The sequence below is a fragment of the Phalaenopsis equestris genome, unplaced genomic scaffold (assembly GCF_001263595.1).
Source record: "Phalaenopsis equestris unplaced genomic scaffold, ASM126359v1 Scaffold000115, whole genome shotgun sequence".
NCBI lineage: Eukaryota > Viridiplantae > Streptophyta > Magnoliopsida > Asparagales > Orchidaceae > Phalaenopsis > Phalaenopsis equestris.
Window position 1 is genome coordinate 598116 of NW_018164557.1, and position 17482 is coordinate 615597.

Below are 17482 nucleotides of genomic sequence, written 5' to 3' on the forward strand. Positions count from 1 at the left end.
ATTGGAATCAATTTTGGCTCTATGGCAAGGTGCAAGCTCTCGATTTTTGGTTTTTCAACCACTAGAGTGGTTGACCATGCTACAGGAGGGGGCTAGCTGGCTCAGAGAGGTTAGAGAAAGATTTAATTGCAATTTAGCTTGGGGTTTGATGGCTGATGGCATGGGTGACATGTATAAAAATATGCTACTTTTATATATACATTTAAATCCTATTTTTAGTGATATTTCTCTTTAATAGAAGGTATTTCTATGTTTTTGTTGTAGATAAAATAAGTTGCGGCATCTGAAGCTAAAAGAAGAAAAAAGGAAGAATTTTGGAGTCAAAAGGAAGCCCATTGTGAAAGTTGACTTAGCACTTAAGTGCCAATATACAGAAAGAGTGGTGCTTAGGAACCTATGCGTAAGAAATGGTTTCTTCCTTGAATTTGGATAAATTTTTAAAAGGTACCAGAGTCTATTCTTGGAAACTCAGCTCTATTCTATATAATAGTGATTTTATTACAGAAAAGGGCCTAAACAAATGAGGTGAAGAGGAGAGTAAGTGAAGAAGAGTGAAAGAGAAGATTTTCTATTAGAGTTGTTAAAGGAGAGGGGAAGTAAGAGATTTCCTCTTCATTATATTTCTGAGAGAGAATTGAGTGATATTGTATGGAGAGAATGTGATTCAAAGGAACTTCAAAAGATTTTCTTGGGGATGAGATTGAGATAAGTCGTTTGTACTTTACTTGTTTTACTTATTATTATTGTTTAAACTTATTTTTATATACAAATCCATGTTTTATTGTATCTTTCTCATGAGATCTAAGTAGTTTGCTTTCCCTTTCTCCCTACAATATGAAATAATCATGTGAAGAATTGAAATTGTTTAGAAGTGCTTTAACCTCTTTATTTTGATGATTCAAACTTTGAACTTCATTTACTTAATCAATTTGTCCAATTTTTAAGTTAAATTTTTTTGTGAAACATAATAATCTGAAAGGGTATGCTTTCCTCAACCAAGAAAGATTCACATCTAATCTTCTAGATGAGAATGTAGTTCATGTAGTTAAGTGCAAATAAATAGAAAAATTAGTTTTGATGGGTGTAAATTGGTGATTCCAGAGTGTCGGGCTAGAACCTCCAAATTTATCCAAAATTTAAGAACCTAAGGCTAGATGTTAGCTTCCAGGCGGAGGGATAGTGCGAACTCTAGGAGAAAGCTAGTATCTTTACAGTCTAACCAAGGATTTAAGAATTGTACTCTTGATTAGCCACAGTTCTTATACATATTTAAAAGGGTAAAGAAAAGGTATGCTCCTATTTGATACAATATAATTTATATCAATTCAAATTATTCATTTATTATAATCTCTTTGTAAGGGGAAGGACACTTTCTAAAATTTGATCTCTTCTTCATAAAACTTAATTTACTAAACTTAAAATTTCCTTTGCATTTAGAGGTAAGAGTAGTAGATATAATTGAATTAGTTTAAAAACACAAATTTTGAGCTTCATTCTTAGTTAAGTTTTTTATTTCAGTTTAACTAGGGTTTCTTTGAGTTAATATCATAAGAATTAAAACATTTATGTGGGATCGATACTTAGAACTCCATTAGAGCCTTATAATGCTTGAGCAATACATATACCTGTGTTAGCATCCTAGTGAATATTTGAGATCGATAAACAATAGATTAAATCTCTACGAGTGGTAACTATAAATATTTATGGAAATATTAACTATCCTTAATTATATTATTGTTATAGTTGTCGCAACAACCAAACAACATTAATGGGTAAGAGAGTTAACTATATCAAGGGGCAATCTTGCTTAAATTGATGGATTCATGGTCCATGGCACCAAAGAGGGTCCTTAAGTGATGTGATTAGCATCTCAAAAGGTCAAACAAGGTTGGGATGATTAGAGCATTGTTAATCCAAAAGGTTTGAGGTGGATTTGGATTTAGGCTTAAATTTAGGGTTTGGGCTTGAGATTGAGCTTGAGCTTATCTTGGGCTTGGATTAAACATAGTCAAAAGCTTAAATTGATCTATGAGAATTTCATGAAGTATTTAGGAAACAAATTTTGTGAAATTGAAATGATTACATGGCTCAATTTGATGGAATTTGAAAGTCAGGTTAATTAGGGGCTTTTGATTTGGGCTTGAAATTTGAGCTTAGAATTGGGTTTAAATGGGCTAGGATTTGGTTCTAATTGGGCTTGTACATGATGAATTTTGGTACAAATTTGAAATTGAGAAAAATTGAGTTACATTTGATGGGAGTTTGAGGTGATAAAGGGACTTTGGGAATTTAGAGGTAATTTGTCGATTTTGTTCAATTTTGATAGATTTGGGTGCAATTTGGGTAATAACGTGGTTGGGAATGATTTTTAGGATGTTTTGAGTGAATTTGGATGTTTTAGGAACTTTTTAAATATGAGGGGCATTTTGATAATATTGGATGGTGTAAGGCATTTTGGTAATTTTGGAAAAAAATTGGGGTACTTTAGCCAATTTGGAGAGGTTTGAAGAGGTTCAAAAATGATTTTTGGTGAGAATTTAGTAATTTGGGAAATTTTAGAGTTTGGGGGTTCCAGAGGCATTTTGGTTATCTTTAGGATGTTTGAAGGAAAAAAGCCAAAGTTGGATGTTTTGGTGGAATTTAAGCTCATTGGATATGTTGATCATGAAACCACCATCCTTATGCCATGAGACCAATGGTAGAGCTCATTTTGGATCATCCAAATGTTGTTCGTAGCCATCTTAGCCAATAACTAAGGGCATGGGACCACCCACATGAGTTTTTTAAAGAGCGGGGGAATAGGTCAAGTGCAATGTGATTTTAGGGTTTTAGGTGTGTGTGAGGTTATGATGAGCTTGTGTGTGTGAGGTTATGATCAAGACCAAGTCACCCAGGGTTGTCCTATGGCCTGATTAAACCTATAAGAACTCAATCTTGAGTCTCCACATGTTGGTCTTGATCATCTCAAATGACATTTGGGGGCTTGTAGCCACCCAGGTGGGACTTCACAAGAGGAGTAAAGAAGTATTTAAAATTTTTATTTGGGAGGTCTCAATTTACTAAGCCCTCTAGGATAGTCAACAAGAAATTCCTATGGCTAGAGCTTAGGCATCTAAAGAAGAGAAACTAGACCTCATAAAAAAAGAGGTCAACAATCGCTTGGTGTTATTGGGTTCCGCGAGGGTTATTTGCTGTAGTATTGTTAGTTGTATTCAATGCTTGCATGGTGTTATTCCTTATAGTGCAGCAAGTGTTGCAGTAGTGTTACTCAGTTTTTTTTTGTGTCCGCTCCACGCATGAAACCATCTCCCATTATGAATCTTGATTTTTTACTATTTTTTAGGACCATTTTCTTGTTTTTATTTTGGGTTTTGTTTACCTAGTGTGTGGATCCCTTGAGCCTACACACTTAAATTTTTGTATATATATATATATATATATATACCTTGCTGTGCTCTGCTAAGGTTTTGGTTGTGATGGAGCTGCTTGAAGGTGATGTGGAGCTGGGTGAAGGAGCTAGATTTCTCTTCAAGAGGCCTCTGTGGATTGTGGAGTGTGTTTGGGTTTTGCTCGGGAAGACTTCCTTTGAACCTTGTTACTGTTCTATTGCCTTGCTCAAGTTACTAGCTGTTCTCTACTTCTTCTACTTGGGGTTTTTGCTTTGGACTGACTTGGTCTTTTCATCCTTTTGCTGGTTTTTTTGTTTCCTGCTTTACTTGATTCTTGGGATTCTGCTGTTGTTTTCTCCCACTAACTGAGTTTTGGTTCTTTGCTAGTTGGGGGTTTTCCAATCCCTGGTTTTCCCCTTGTTTTTTTTGACTAGTGTCCTCAATGGCCTTCCCCCATTGATGTCGACACCAATGCCCAATGGACCAAGGCTACTTTTGCTGAAGTTGTTGGAAGTGGTTTTGATGTACCTAAATCTTTTGATCATTTGGTTTTCCCACAATGTTTTTATGATGCTGCTGCTGGGAGGGAGGTTTACCCTTTTGTCAATCCCTTAGAATTGAAGGATGGGGAACCTGCCATCATATTCTCTCCCCAGGAAATTAATAAGCTCAATGAAACAGTTAAGTTTACTCTAGTTGGCAAATTTCAGTTTGGCCACCCTAAGATGGACTTGGTAAGGAAGTTTTTTGAGGATTTGAAACTTACAGGAGCTTGGAGGCTGGGATTAATAGATGGAAGGCACTTGTTAATTTCTTTATTTAATGAAGAAGATTATGCAAGGGTTTTTGCAAAACAAACTTTGATCATTAATGGAGTTTCAATGAAATTGGTGAAGTGGACAATAGAGTTTGATCCTACAAAGGAACCTCCTGTAGTTCCAATGTGGTTCAAATTCCCTAACCTACCTATTCAGTATTTCCATCAAAATGTGTTGTTCAGCATCAGTAGAGTGCTTGGTTGCCCCCTGAAAATTGATGCTCCTACTTATAATGTGGCTAGACCAGCTGATGCTAGAGGTCTGGTAGAGAGGGACATTACCTTGCCTGATATTGAAAGGGTGTGGATTGGAACTACTGAAGAAGGATTCTCGCAGAAGATAGTTGTGGAATAAAAACCTGTCTATTGCTAGCATTGTAAAATGTTTGGACATAATGTGGAGAGGTGTTATAGACTACATCCTCCACCTACAAGAAGAACTTATGGGGATAGAATTACTACTTCCAGGCCAGCGGAGACAGCTGTAATAGAATTGGCTGGAAGAGCTGATGCTGTTGCTGTTGATGCAGATAATACAATTGGGATTGTGCCCAATAGTAATGCTAGGGAGCAGGAGGAATCTATATGTATTAAAAATAATTTGAGGGGATATGTAATACAAGATGACAGCTTACTAAGCATTAACCCAAGTAGGGTTGAAGACCATACCATTGACAATTTGACAGATGTTTTAATTGAAGATTAGCAAGTTCAAAGAAGTAATAAGAAGAAAAAGGCAAGTCTGATATTAAACAGCCTATAGAGGGCCCATCTACTGTGGATCACCATCCTAGGACTAGGGGGAAAGGGAGGACCTTCTCTTAAAGGGAGGACCTTCTCTCAATGATAAAGTTTCTAGTTTGGAATATTAGGGGTATTGCTCACCCCTCTTCTCTCAAGAGATTAAAAAAATTGGTGAGAGTTCATAAAGTATGGTGTTTTGCCATTCTAGAACCAATGGTTACAAAGAATTCCCAAAAAATTCAGAAAAAGTTCCCTCAATTTGTGTGTTTCTCTAATTCTAATAACAAAATTTTGGTCTATGCTAGAGCTGAACTTCAGTGGTATGTTTTGTTAAATCATTCCCAGTTTATTCACATCCAATTCTGTATTGGAGCTCAAGTTGGCTGTGCCACCTTCATCTATGCCAGTAGTCTTGCTAATAATCAAACCACCTTATGGACTGATTTAACTCTTAACTGGGCAATCTGTGAACTCCTTTTGGATTTTGGGGGGGTGACTTAAACTGTATTTCCTCTCCTAATGAAAGAAGAGGTGGTAGACCACCTACTGTTTCTACTATGAATAGATTCAATGATTTTCTTTCTGAGGCTGAATTATTTGATTTGGGTTATCAAGGCCCTGATTTCACTTGGAGAAGGGGTTCTATGTGGGAAAGGCTAGACAGAATGCTAGGTAACTCTAAATGGGTTTAAACCTTCCCCTTTACGATCATTTCTCATCTGGCTATGGCAAGTTCTGATCACAGGCATCTTTTATGTACAATCCAAAATGCTGAAAGCCTCAATAAAGCTCCATTCAAATTCCAAAATATGTGGACTCTACATCCTCAATATGTTGAAGAAGTTGATAAGGTTGGAGGTCTGAAATAGATACTAATCCTTGGAATAATCTGTGGAAACTCCAGAAGAAGGTGGCAGCACATCTGAAGAAGTGGAATTGGGAAACTATTGGCAATATCCATGAGAACTTAACTAATGCCCAAAGTAAAGTTCTTAACATGGAAAAGAGTTTTCAAAGGGGTTTGAATTCTGAAGCTGACCTTCATAAAGCTAGTGAAGAGCTGTTAATGCAAATCGACTATACTGAATGTGTTCTGAAGCAGAAGGCTATTGTTACCAGATTTATTGAAGAGATAGAAACCCGAGTTACTACCATTCTTGCATTAACTTTAGAAGGAAAAATAACATGATTTTATCTATCTTTATCTATCCAGGTATCCAGGATTCTGCTGGTAAGTTATTGACTGATGCTGAGACTATTGCCCAAGATGTTGTAAATTACTTCCAAAATATCTTTAAGGAGCAGTCAACTTCTAGAAATTCCAGCAGGGTGGGGTGGGGTGATTTTAGACCTATTAGCCTAACAAATGTCATTTCTAAAGTAATAAGCAAGATAATTAGCACCAGGCTTCAACCTCACCTTCAGCAGCTTATCAGCAATAACTAGGTGGCTTTTGTTAAAGGCAGGCAAATCTCTGATAACATTTTACTGGCACAGGAGCTGTTTGCTGGACCTTGAAGACCTTGACAGAAAATGTCTTGATAGAAAATGTAGAGGCAGCAATCTCATTCTAAAATTAGATATCCAAAAGGCATATGATACAATTAACTGGAATTTTATCTTGGTTACTTTAAATGTTAGGGGTTTCTCTGGGGCCTATCAATCTGATAAGAAGATGGTTTATTTGCAACAACCACCTATAAAGGGCAAGAGCCAAGGTTTCTTCAATTCTTCTAGGGGAATTAAACAAGGAGATCCTTTGTCACCAACTATCTTTATTCTTGCTATGGATTACCTTTCTAGGCTTCTAAATCAAATGTTTGTCTCTTCTCCTCATTTGGCCTATCAGCATAGATCAAACATTGGTGTGAGTCATTTGTCCTATGCAGATGATATTATTATTTTCTTAAAGTCTACCAAGAATGATGTGAAGGCTCTCTATCAAGGACTTAAGCATTTTCAAAGAACATCTGGTATGCATCTTAACAAACAAAAATGTCAAATTTTTACTAGCTCACACACTCTTCCACATATTAAGCAATGGATTGCAATGGATGCACAACACACTGGGTTTAGCATGGCTTCTCTACCAATCAACTATCTTGGTGTCCAATTAATTACAGGGAGAACCAAGCAAACTCAATTCAATGGTGTTATTGAGAAAATTCAGAAACAGCTGCAATGTTGGACCAATTACTTCCTCTCAAATGGAGGTAGGATCACCCTCCTTAAAATCATCTTAACTTCCATACCATCCTATGCTTTTTAGATGTTCATCATGAAGAAGGGGACTCAAATAAGGCTTAATAAATTTTTTAATAAATTTCTGTGGGCAGGACAGAAGAAATAGTTTCATTGGTTAGCTTGTTAAAAACTATGTAAGCCTTTACATGCAGGTGGTTTGGGTTTTAAAGTTTTTTAGCATCCCAGTGTCATTAATCTTTGTAAACTATGGATAAAGTTTAGAGCCCAAGATAGTCTTTGGGCAATGTTTATGAAGGGGAAGTACTGCAGGGTAGTACATCCTAACCTGGCTAAGAAGAAAGTTGGTGATTCCAGGATGTGGACTAAATTACTGGAGGTCAGACATCAAGCTGAGGATCTATTTATTTGGGAGCTTGGAGAAGAACAAATAAATTTCTGGCTTGATAAATGGGTTTGGAATGGGGAGAGACTAGACACCTCTAATCCAAACTATGTGACAAAGGTGAAGGAATTCTGGACTGAAAATCAATTGAATTGCAATCTGTTGGCTACCATCTTAACTGAAGAGCAAATGTATTGGGTTAAGAAAACTAAAATCAATCCTGCACAAAAAGATAGAATCATTACTAGATAGGCTTCCTCACAAAAAATTTCAGCTTACATTTTCCAACAATTATATCAATGGCAACCTGTCATGTGGGGGAAAATTATTTGGGGAAAGTGGTTAACACCTTCCATGTTTTTTTTTTTTGATGGAGGCTTTGGACATCCTTACTACCTAGTGATGATAGTTTGAAGATGAAAGGGCTTATGGGAACCTTATGCTGTTGGTTGTGTAGTGAGGCAGAAGAAAGTCTGGAACATTTATTCTTCTCTTGCAGTTTCTCCTAAAGAGTTTGGATTGATCTGTTGAATCATCTCAACATTGATACTCTGAAAGTGAGTTGGAAAAAATTTTTGGGTTTTTGGAAGGAATGCTTGGAAGCTAGGTTGATAATCATTCCATGTGTTGTTGCCTGGTTCATCTGGATGTGTAGAAACCAAGAAAAGTATGACAACATTAAATCTATGGAAAAGGTTGTGGTTTTGAATTGTACTTCCTATTTGCAAAAGATTATAAAATATCAAAATTTTCCCAATGTTTTCCAGAATTGGGTGCCTAATGGGACAAATATGAAGCTTAGCAAGCCAAATTTGGTCCTTTGGACCCCCCCCTCCTAAAAGGTGACTAAAGGCCAATACTGATGGAAGTTTCTCTAAGGAGGCTGCTGGTGTAGGAGGAATTATTAGGAACTCAGGAATTATTAGGGTGTAGGAGGAATTATTAGGAACTCTCAAGGGAAGTGCATTTTTTACTTTTTCTCTCCAACTTGGGCTAATGATGCACTTGAAACTGAGAAGATAGCCATTTATTGGGCTATCTGTCATGTCAATCATTGCAACATCACAAAATTGGTGGTTGAGTCTTATTCCATAAACTATATCAGAATGCTGAAATATGAAGAAGCTGCCCCATGGAATATTGTTAGATGGAACAATAATATTAAGAGTCAGTTGATCAATGTTGAAGTGAAGTTCCATCACATCCTTAAAGAAGGCAACAATCCAGGACATGGTTTGGCAGTAAGGGGGAAGGAAATAGAAGAGACTATTGTAGGGACTATACCTCCTACTCAATTAGCTCTCTTGCTACATGGGGACAATTTATCCATTCCTTATTTTCATTATAGATATATACTTTCATACAACTTTTATAAGCATGTTTATATAGACAAATTTGGTAAGGTGAGATGGGAGTGGATTGAGTGGTCTAACCACTCATTTTGTAACTCAAAATTCAGTTCAACATGTAAGGAGCAATAGATAGCTCTTTTTGTCAAATATATATATAAAAATATTTATATATATATATAACCAAAAAGGCTACTAAGGTGTACTCACTATGAAGTACCCAGTAGCAATTTCAATAACATTAATGAAGAGTAGTTACAGGTATGGCAATTAAAATATATATATATGTTAGATCTACTACATATATATAGTTACAAAACAATTCCAAGGTATTAAAGTATAGGAGAGCCATATTATCTCCATTAAGTAAAAAAGATAAATGTGAAGTAGGAGCATTCCCAACATAAATCAGCTTTGTGTTCCTTCCCAAGGAAGCAAGACAATGACCAAGGCAGTTTCCCTTCCTAGGGATGTGCTTAAATTCTACCCTATAGCATTTTAACAATACTTTCAGTTGGCTATTCCTCTTGAGTAAGTTTCAAGGGCGACCTTCTTCATTAAGCAACATGTTGATGCAAATAGTAGAGTCAGTTTCTACAATCAAAGGGCCCATATGACATTGATGTATAACTCTGATGGCCCAGTAAATTTCTCTGATTTCTGCCTTCAAAGAATCAAGGGCCAATATAGGAGTAGTGAAGTATAAAATACATTTGCCATGGGAGTTCTTAAAGACTCCCCTAACTCCAGTATTACCTTTTGAAAAACTGTCATTAGTGTTTACCATCAGTTAGCATTGAATAGGGGGCTCCAAAAAACTAATCTAAATTTGTGTGTATGAAAATTAGTCTTACTAGGGGTCCAATCTTTGAAAACATTTATGAATTGATGGTACTTGATCAGCTTCTGAATGTATGAAGTATAGTTGAAGATCACAGATTTTATCCCAGAGAAATGTTCCTCAAACTTTACTTGATTTTTACACATCCATACGAACCAAGAAACCAAACAAGGGATCACCAATAAATTAGTATTCTGCCAATCCTCCCAACAGCTAATCAATTTGAACCAACTTAAGTTAAAGTGTCAATTCTGAGGTGGTCAAGAAGCCCTGGCCAGATTCTTTGAGAGAATTCACAGGTGAAAAATAGATGATCTAATGATTCTTCAGCAACATTACATAGATGGCCGATTGAAGGCCCTCTCGACCCTTTCATCTTTAAGAAATCATCAGTAGGAAGTAAGGAATTCCAAAGTCTCCAACAGAAGAATGACATAGAAGGAGTTAGGAGCTTACCCCAAATGGCCTTACCCCAGGCCATTTGATTCCAGTGGAAGAACTGATGGAAAATGTAGGCATACAACTTCTAAGATTGGGCTTGTTTAGTAACAATTTTGTCTTTTTGATTAGGTGAGAATGGAGTATCCTTAACCCATCTAACTTGCTCACTATATAAGACATTGTTGAGCATCCTGCAATTCCAATGATCCTCTGACCAGTAATCTTTAACTTGACTATTAAAATTGAGGTTAGGGTTAGGACACTCAAGCTTCTCCCCATTGCAAACCCAATTATCTAACCAAAAATTACCTTGCTCTTTTTCCAGCTCCCACAGAAAAACCTCTTCTGCCTGATTTCTAATACTCAATAATTGGATCACATCCTAGAATCTCCCAATTTTTAAGTTACCAGGATAGGATGCATAAATCTGCAATATTTTCCCTTTATAAATCTGGCCCAAAGACTGTCCTGGGCCCTAAATCTGATCCACAACTTATAAAGCTTGATAAAGCTCAGGTCTTGAATGTCCTTGAAACCCATACCTCCAGCCTACAAGGGTTTGCACACCTTTTGCCAAGGAAGCCAGTGATACTATTTCCTTTGTCGAGACCAGAGAAATTTGTTGAAAATTCTTTCAATTGCTACTTGTGTACCCTTCTGCATAGTAAACATTTGAAGAACATTAGAAGGCATGGCAGTCAGAATGCTCCTTAGAGGGGTGATCCTCCCACCATTTGATAGAAGAGAGTTAGTCCAACAATCAAGCTGAGCCTTGATTTGATCAATAACTTCTTGAAATTGGATTTGTCCAATTCTGCCTTTAATTAATTGAACACCAAGATACTTAATAGGAAGAGTGACATGACTGAACCCAATGTATTCAGAAATTCAATGCTTGATCTGAGGACTAGAGTTAGTACTAACAAGAAATTGGAATTTCTGTTGATTTGCTGATTAAAGATCCATACCTGAAGCTTGCTGAAAGTGTAGATGGCCTTTGCACAGCTTCCTGACAGTATTTTTGGAGGCATTTGAGAATATGATAATATCATCTGCATTAGCTAAATGGCTTATTATAATGTTGTATCTATGATAGTAAGCCAAATGAGGTGAAGCAACAAATAGCTTATTCAACAATCTAGAAAAGTAATCCAATCTAGAAAAGATCCAGAGCTAGGATGAAAATAGTAGGAGACAAGGGGTCTCCTTATTTGATTCCCCTAGAAGCATTGAAAAAATAATGTCATTTGCCATTAATCAAAATTAATTGAGCATTACACTTCAGCAATTTGTGAATCAGATTAATGAACTCTCCATTAAAGTCTCTAGCAGAGAAAGTTTTCAGAATGAAATCCCAATTGATTATGTCATAATTCTTACTTATATCAAGTTTGAAAATAGCATTTCCCCCTCTACATTTCCTATGACGATCCAATAGGAGTTCCTGGGTAAGCAAAATATTGTCAGTAATATTTCTCCCTTTCACAAAGGCAACTTGATTATCATTGATGAGGTTCTGAAGATATGGCCAAAGCCCAAAAAAAATAATTTTGCTAATCAGTTTGGAAATCACGTTAGATAGACTGATCGGCCGGTAATCCCCCCAGCTATATATATATATATATTTATTTATTTTTTTATTTTATTTTATTTTTTTTTGCAAAAGGCTACTAGGGTGTACTTACAAAAAAACACCCAGTAGCAAATTCAATATGTTAGAACTATCCCATGTATATATAATACTACAAAATTGTTACAAGGTTTTAAAGTAAGGGAGAGCCATATTATCTCCATTAAGAAGGAAAGTAAGTGTGATGTAAGTGCATTCCCAACATATAGCTGCTCAGTGTTCCTTCCCTGGAAGGCTAGCCAGTGTGCTGGAAAGTTGCCCTCCCTAGGTATGTATTTAAATTCCACCCAGCAGTTGTGTAAAAGGGCTTTCAGCTGGCTTTTCCACTATAGTAGATTCCAAGGAAGAGCTTCATCATGGAGCAAAATATTAATACATACAGTAGAATTAGTTTCTACAAGCAAGGGGCCCAAATGACAGTGGTGTGCAATTCTAATAGCCCGGTAGATAGCTCTAAATTATGCCTCCAAAGCATCAAATGCCACTATAGGAGCAGTGTAATACTAGATGGAAGTGTCACGAGAGTTCCTAAAGATTCCTCCAACACCAGCATAACCTTTAGAGAAACTGCCATCAATGTTAACCTTCAACCAACCACTAGTAGGGGGCTCCAAAAGATTAATCTGGAATTATGTGGATGAGAATTGGTCTTGTATGGGGTCTAATTATTGATAACATTAGGGAAGTGGTGATACTTGATCAATTTCTGAATGCAGAAGGTGCAGTTTAGGATCACAGAATTTGACCCAGGGAAGTGTTCATCAAACTTGATTTTATTTCTGCACATCCATATAAACCATGCCACCAAACAAGGGATCACCGAAAGCTTACTGTTATGCCAATCCTCCCAGCAAGTAATAAACTTAAACCAACTTAAGTTGCAAGTATCAATGTTCAGAAGATTGAGTAGTCCTAACCAGATTTCTTGGGAGAAATTACAAGTGAAAAGTAAGTGATCCAAATTTTCTTCAGCATAGCATAATGGGCATATAGAAGGCCCTCTCAGCCCATTCATCTTTAGAATATCATCAGTAGGAATTAAATAGTGCCACAGTCTCCAACAAAAGAAGGACATAGAAGGGGTTAGAGTTTACCCCAAATGGCTTTTCCCCAAGTCATCTGATTCCAATCAAAAAAGTGATGATAAATGTAGGCAGATAATTTCTGCAAATAAGCTTGTTTGGTAACAATTTTGTCTTTGCAATTAGATGAGAAGGGAGTATCCTTAACCCATCTAACATGTTCACTGGATAAAATAGTATTAAGCATTATGTAGTTCCATTGATCAGCAGACCAATAATCTCTGACCTGACAGTTAAAGTTGGGGTTGGAGGTAAGGCACTCAAGCTTCTCCTCATTGCTAACCAAGTTATCTAACCAAAAATTAACTTGGCCTTCTCCCAGCTCCCATAGAAAAATTTCCTCTGCTTGATTTCTGATGTTCAACAATTTGGACCACAGTTTCGAATCCCCCATTTTTTTGGTAACCAAGGCAGGATGCATAGCTCTACAATATTTCCCCTTCAGAAATCTGGCACAAAGACTATCCTGGGCTCTGAATCTGATCCACAATTTTCAAAGGTTTTTAAAACCCAAATCCTTAAAGCCCATTCACCCAGCCTGCACCAAGAGAGCCAATGGAATTGTTTCCTTTTACCAGACTAATGAAATTTATTGAAGATCCTTCCAATTACTACTTGTGTACCCTTTTGCATAGAGAACATTTGAAGGACATAAGATGGCATGGCAGTCAGAATGCTCCTCAAAATAGTGATCCTCCCACCTTTAGACAGGAAAGAATTAGTTCAACTATCTAGTTGTGCTTTGATTTTTTCAATAACTTCTTCAAATTGTATTTTTCTAGTTCTGCCTTTGAGTAATTGTACTCCAAGATATTTAATAGGAAGGTTAACATAGCAAAATCCAGTGTAATCAGTAATCCAGTGCTTGGTCTGAGAAGTGGAGTTAGTGTTAACAAGAAATTGACATTTCTGTTGGTTAAGAGCCATACCTAAAGTGTGCTGAAAATGTAGGAGACATTTATGTATCCTCCTGATAGAATTTTTTGAAGCATTGGAGAAGATAATAATATCATCTGCATAAGCTAAATGGCTTATAATAATATTTGATCTGTGGTGATATGCCATGTGAGGAGAGTCAGTAAATAGCTTATTCAGTTGTCTAGAGAAATAGTCCAGAGCTAGAATGAAAATTGTTGGAGACAATGGATCTCCCTGCTTTATACCCCTGGAAGCTTGAAAGAAGCCATGGGATTTGCCATTAATCAGAGTTGAATGAGCATTGCACTTCAGCTACCTGTGGATCAGATTGATGAAGTTCTCATTAACGCATCTAGCAGATAAAGTGTCAAGAATAAAATCCCAGTTGATGGTGTCATAGGCTTTCCTGATATCAAGCTTGAATATAGCATTCCCCCCTCTAAAATTTCTGTCCAGATCCAATAGGAGTTCCTGGGCAAGAATAATATTATCTGTAATGTTCCTCCCTTTAATAAAAGCTACTTGATTGTCACTGATCAGGTGCTGAGATGTGGCTGAAGCTTGCAAATAATGATCTTGCTGATCAATTTGGAAATCACATTTGTTAGGTTGATGGGTTTGTAATCCCTCCAAGTTTGTATGTTGTTATTATTTGGTATCAATGTAATGGTAGAAGCACTGAAATATCTAAGGCGATCCACACCAAGAAAGAAGTGTTGAACATCTTGAACAATGTCTTTACTAGTCTTGTCCCATGTGGCTTTATAAAAGGTTGAGGTATACCCATCTGGCCCAGCAACTTTACTACCATCAATGGAGTCTAAAGCAATTTTTATCTCATCTTTCAAAGGAATATTAATAAGATTTAATCCTTGGACATACTATTGGCAGTCATAAGAAATATAACCATCAATTGGGCTTCTGTCAGTTTGGTTACTGGTAAACAAATTTTGGAAATACTTAACTGCATCAGAAGCAATTTCATCAGCATTAGTCAATTTCTGACCATTAGTATTGGTGATGCTTAGAATCATATTGCACTTCTTCCTGGAATTGATACAGGCATGATAATAGCTAGTATTTCTATCTCCATCAATAAATTTGGAGACTGCTGCCTTCTGTTTTAAGAAACTTTTCTGGTAGTTGATTTGTGCAAGAAGTCAGACATTTGCATGATGAACTTCAAATTCAGAATTAATCCCCAATTTTAGTCCTTGTTCCAGTCTGTTGACTTCTTTTTGGATAGCATCAAGTTGCTCCTTAACATTACCAAATCTATCCCAATTCCATTTTCTAAGACGGGAGGCCAAATTCTTTTGTAGAATCCACAGTCTCATCCAAGGGTGTGCATCATTATTAGACTCCTAGTTTTTGTCAACTTCCTGAAGAAACTCAGGATGTAAGGCCCACATATTCTGAAATCTAAAAGGAGTGTTAGGAGGTTTGATAGAATTATGTATAGAGCAAAGAATGGGTCTATGATCAGAACCAACCATGACAAGGCGTGTGACAGTAGAATAGGGAAAGGTTTGAAACCAAAGGGAATTGCCAAGTAGTCTATCCAGTCTTTCCCACAGTCCCTGAAAGCCTAGATCAAATAAACTAGCGTTACTGATGAAGTTGTTGAATTTGGTAATAACAGAAGGTAAGGAACCATTACTCCCTCTTTTTTCAGTTGGGGAAGTGATGCAATTGAAGTCACCACCTAAAATTCAAATTAAATCAATATGCTGTCGCAGTTGTAGAAGATCATTCCACAAAGTTTGTGGATGTCTAGGTAGACTGCTAGCATAATTAAAGGAAGCATAACCCACCTGAGCTCCAATAGAAAATTGTATATGGAGAAATTGTTGGTGATCAAGAAGCAAAGATAACTGAATTTCAAGTCTGACAAAAGCTAGATTTTATTATTTAAATAAGCATAGAAAGTGAATTTGGCAAACTTTTTGGTAATATTATTAGAATATTTAGTAACCATAGGCTCAAGAATAGGAAAACACCAAATCTTATGAGTTCTTATGAGATGTTTCAATCTTCTAAGAGAGGAGGGGTTAGCCAATCCTCTAATATTCCAACACAAAATATTAATCATGAGAAACTTTAATATTCCAAAAAGGAATATTAATCATTGATAGGTGGAAGTTGAATAGAGGGTTGAGACCTTGATCTAGTTCTTCCTCTATTATAAGTAGAGGTAGAGCCATTGCTAGTCTTAGCCCTCCCATCCATCTTCAGAGAACTTGTTCCTTGTAGAAGTTGTTGCACCTCTAATGTCTGTTTTTTCTTCTTGTAGTAACTTCATTAATTTCTTCTCTCACCGCTCTCCCTGGAGTGATCTCAATGTTACCTTGGGATTCTAATAGTTCCCTCAAAAGATCTCCAGAGGGAATATCCTCAAAATTGTGTGGATAGTTAGTATTAGCAAAAGGAGTACCACTGATTTGCTTGAAAGCTCTACTGTCATTAAGATGACTATTTTCAATAGAATTGATGCTTGGAACTTGGTTAGCAACTTGTCTAGCTACCTTGGGTTTTGGACAGATGCCTTTTTAGTAGGGGGTGGAGCCTATAACATCTCACAATGGTATGGTCAAACATTTTACAATTGTATGGCCAACTATTTCCTGCCAAAACCTTTCTTCTTCTGATCCAATCCATATCCTCTTTATCTCTGGAAGTGTTATGTCTCTCTTAACTTAGATTTTTGCAAGTGCAAGTCTAGCCTTATTTAAGGTAGGGCATCTACCTTAGGAGGTGTGCCTAATGCTCTTCCAATATTAAAGAGGGCATTAAGTTTGAAGTAAGGTAGAGGAAGACCAAGGATCTTAAACCAAGCTGGAACCATAGGAGGCTCCTTGGTTGGGTCAAAGTCCTTAGTCCATTTCTGTATTTTCATTGTAACTCCAGCAATTATCACTGCCTGCTTAGCAAAAATCCTAGCATAGTCTTCCTCCATAGACAATTGGAGGAGAAGAAGCCTGCCATCTATCAAGCCAAGCTTCCACTGTCCAATAAAGTTAAGGGAGTCAAAAAAGCTTCTAACTAGCTCCATTTTGGGGTGGCCCAATTGGAACTTTCCCACTAAAGTGAATCTAACTTCCTCATTCAGTGAAGCAATTTCAGAATCAGAAAAATAAACAACTGTTTCCCCATCCTTAGTGCCAAGGGGGTGAATGCAAGGGAAAACCCCCTTACCAGCAACTGCATTGTGAAATTCCTCAGGGAATATTAATTTTGTAGGATCTTGAAGGGTATGATTGGCTTTACCAACAACACCAGCATTTGTAGCTTTAGTCCATTGTGAATCTGTATGGACTTCAATAGGAGTGGCCATTGCAGAAGAAGCTTCAATAATAGCTAAACCAGAGCTCTCGGTAGAGAAAAGGAAAAAGGAACAAATTTCAGAAGTCCAAGACAGAAATTAGAGAAGTGTAAGGTAGAAACTCCAGCTCAATAAAACAGTAACCAATTTGAAAAAAACTTCAAGCCCGGGAAAACCCAAAGAGAGGCACCACCAAAGGAAAACCAAAGGAAGTGAGAAGCACTCCTCACCACCTTACCAGCAACCACCAGACACCACTAGTAGCTGCACAGCTTCAGCTCCCCAGAAACCCTAGCAGAGCACAAGCTTCAGCCGCCAACTCCATTATATTATCTTTATATATATATATATATCCAATTCCA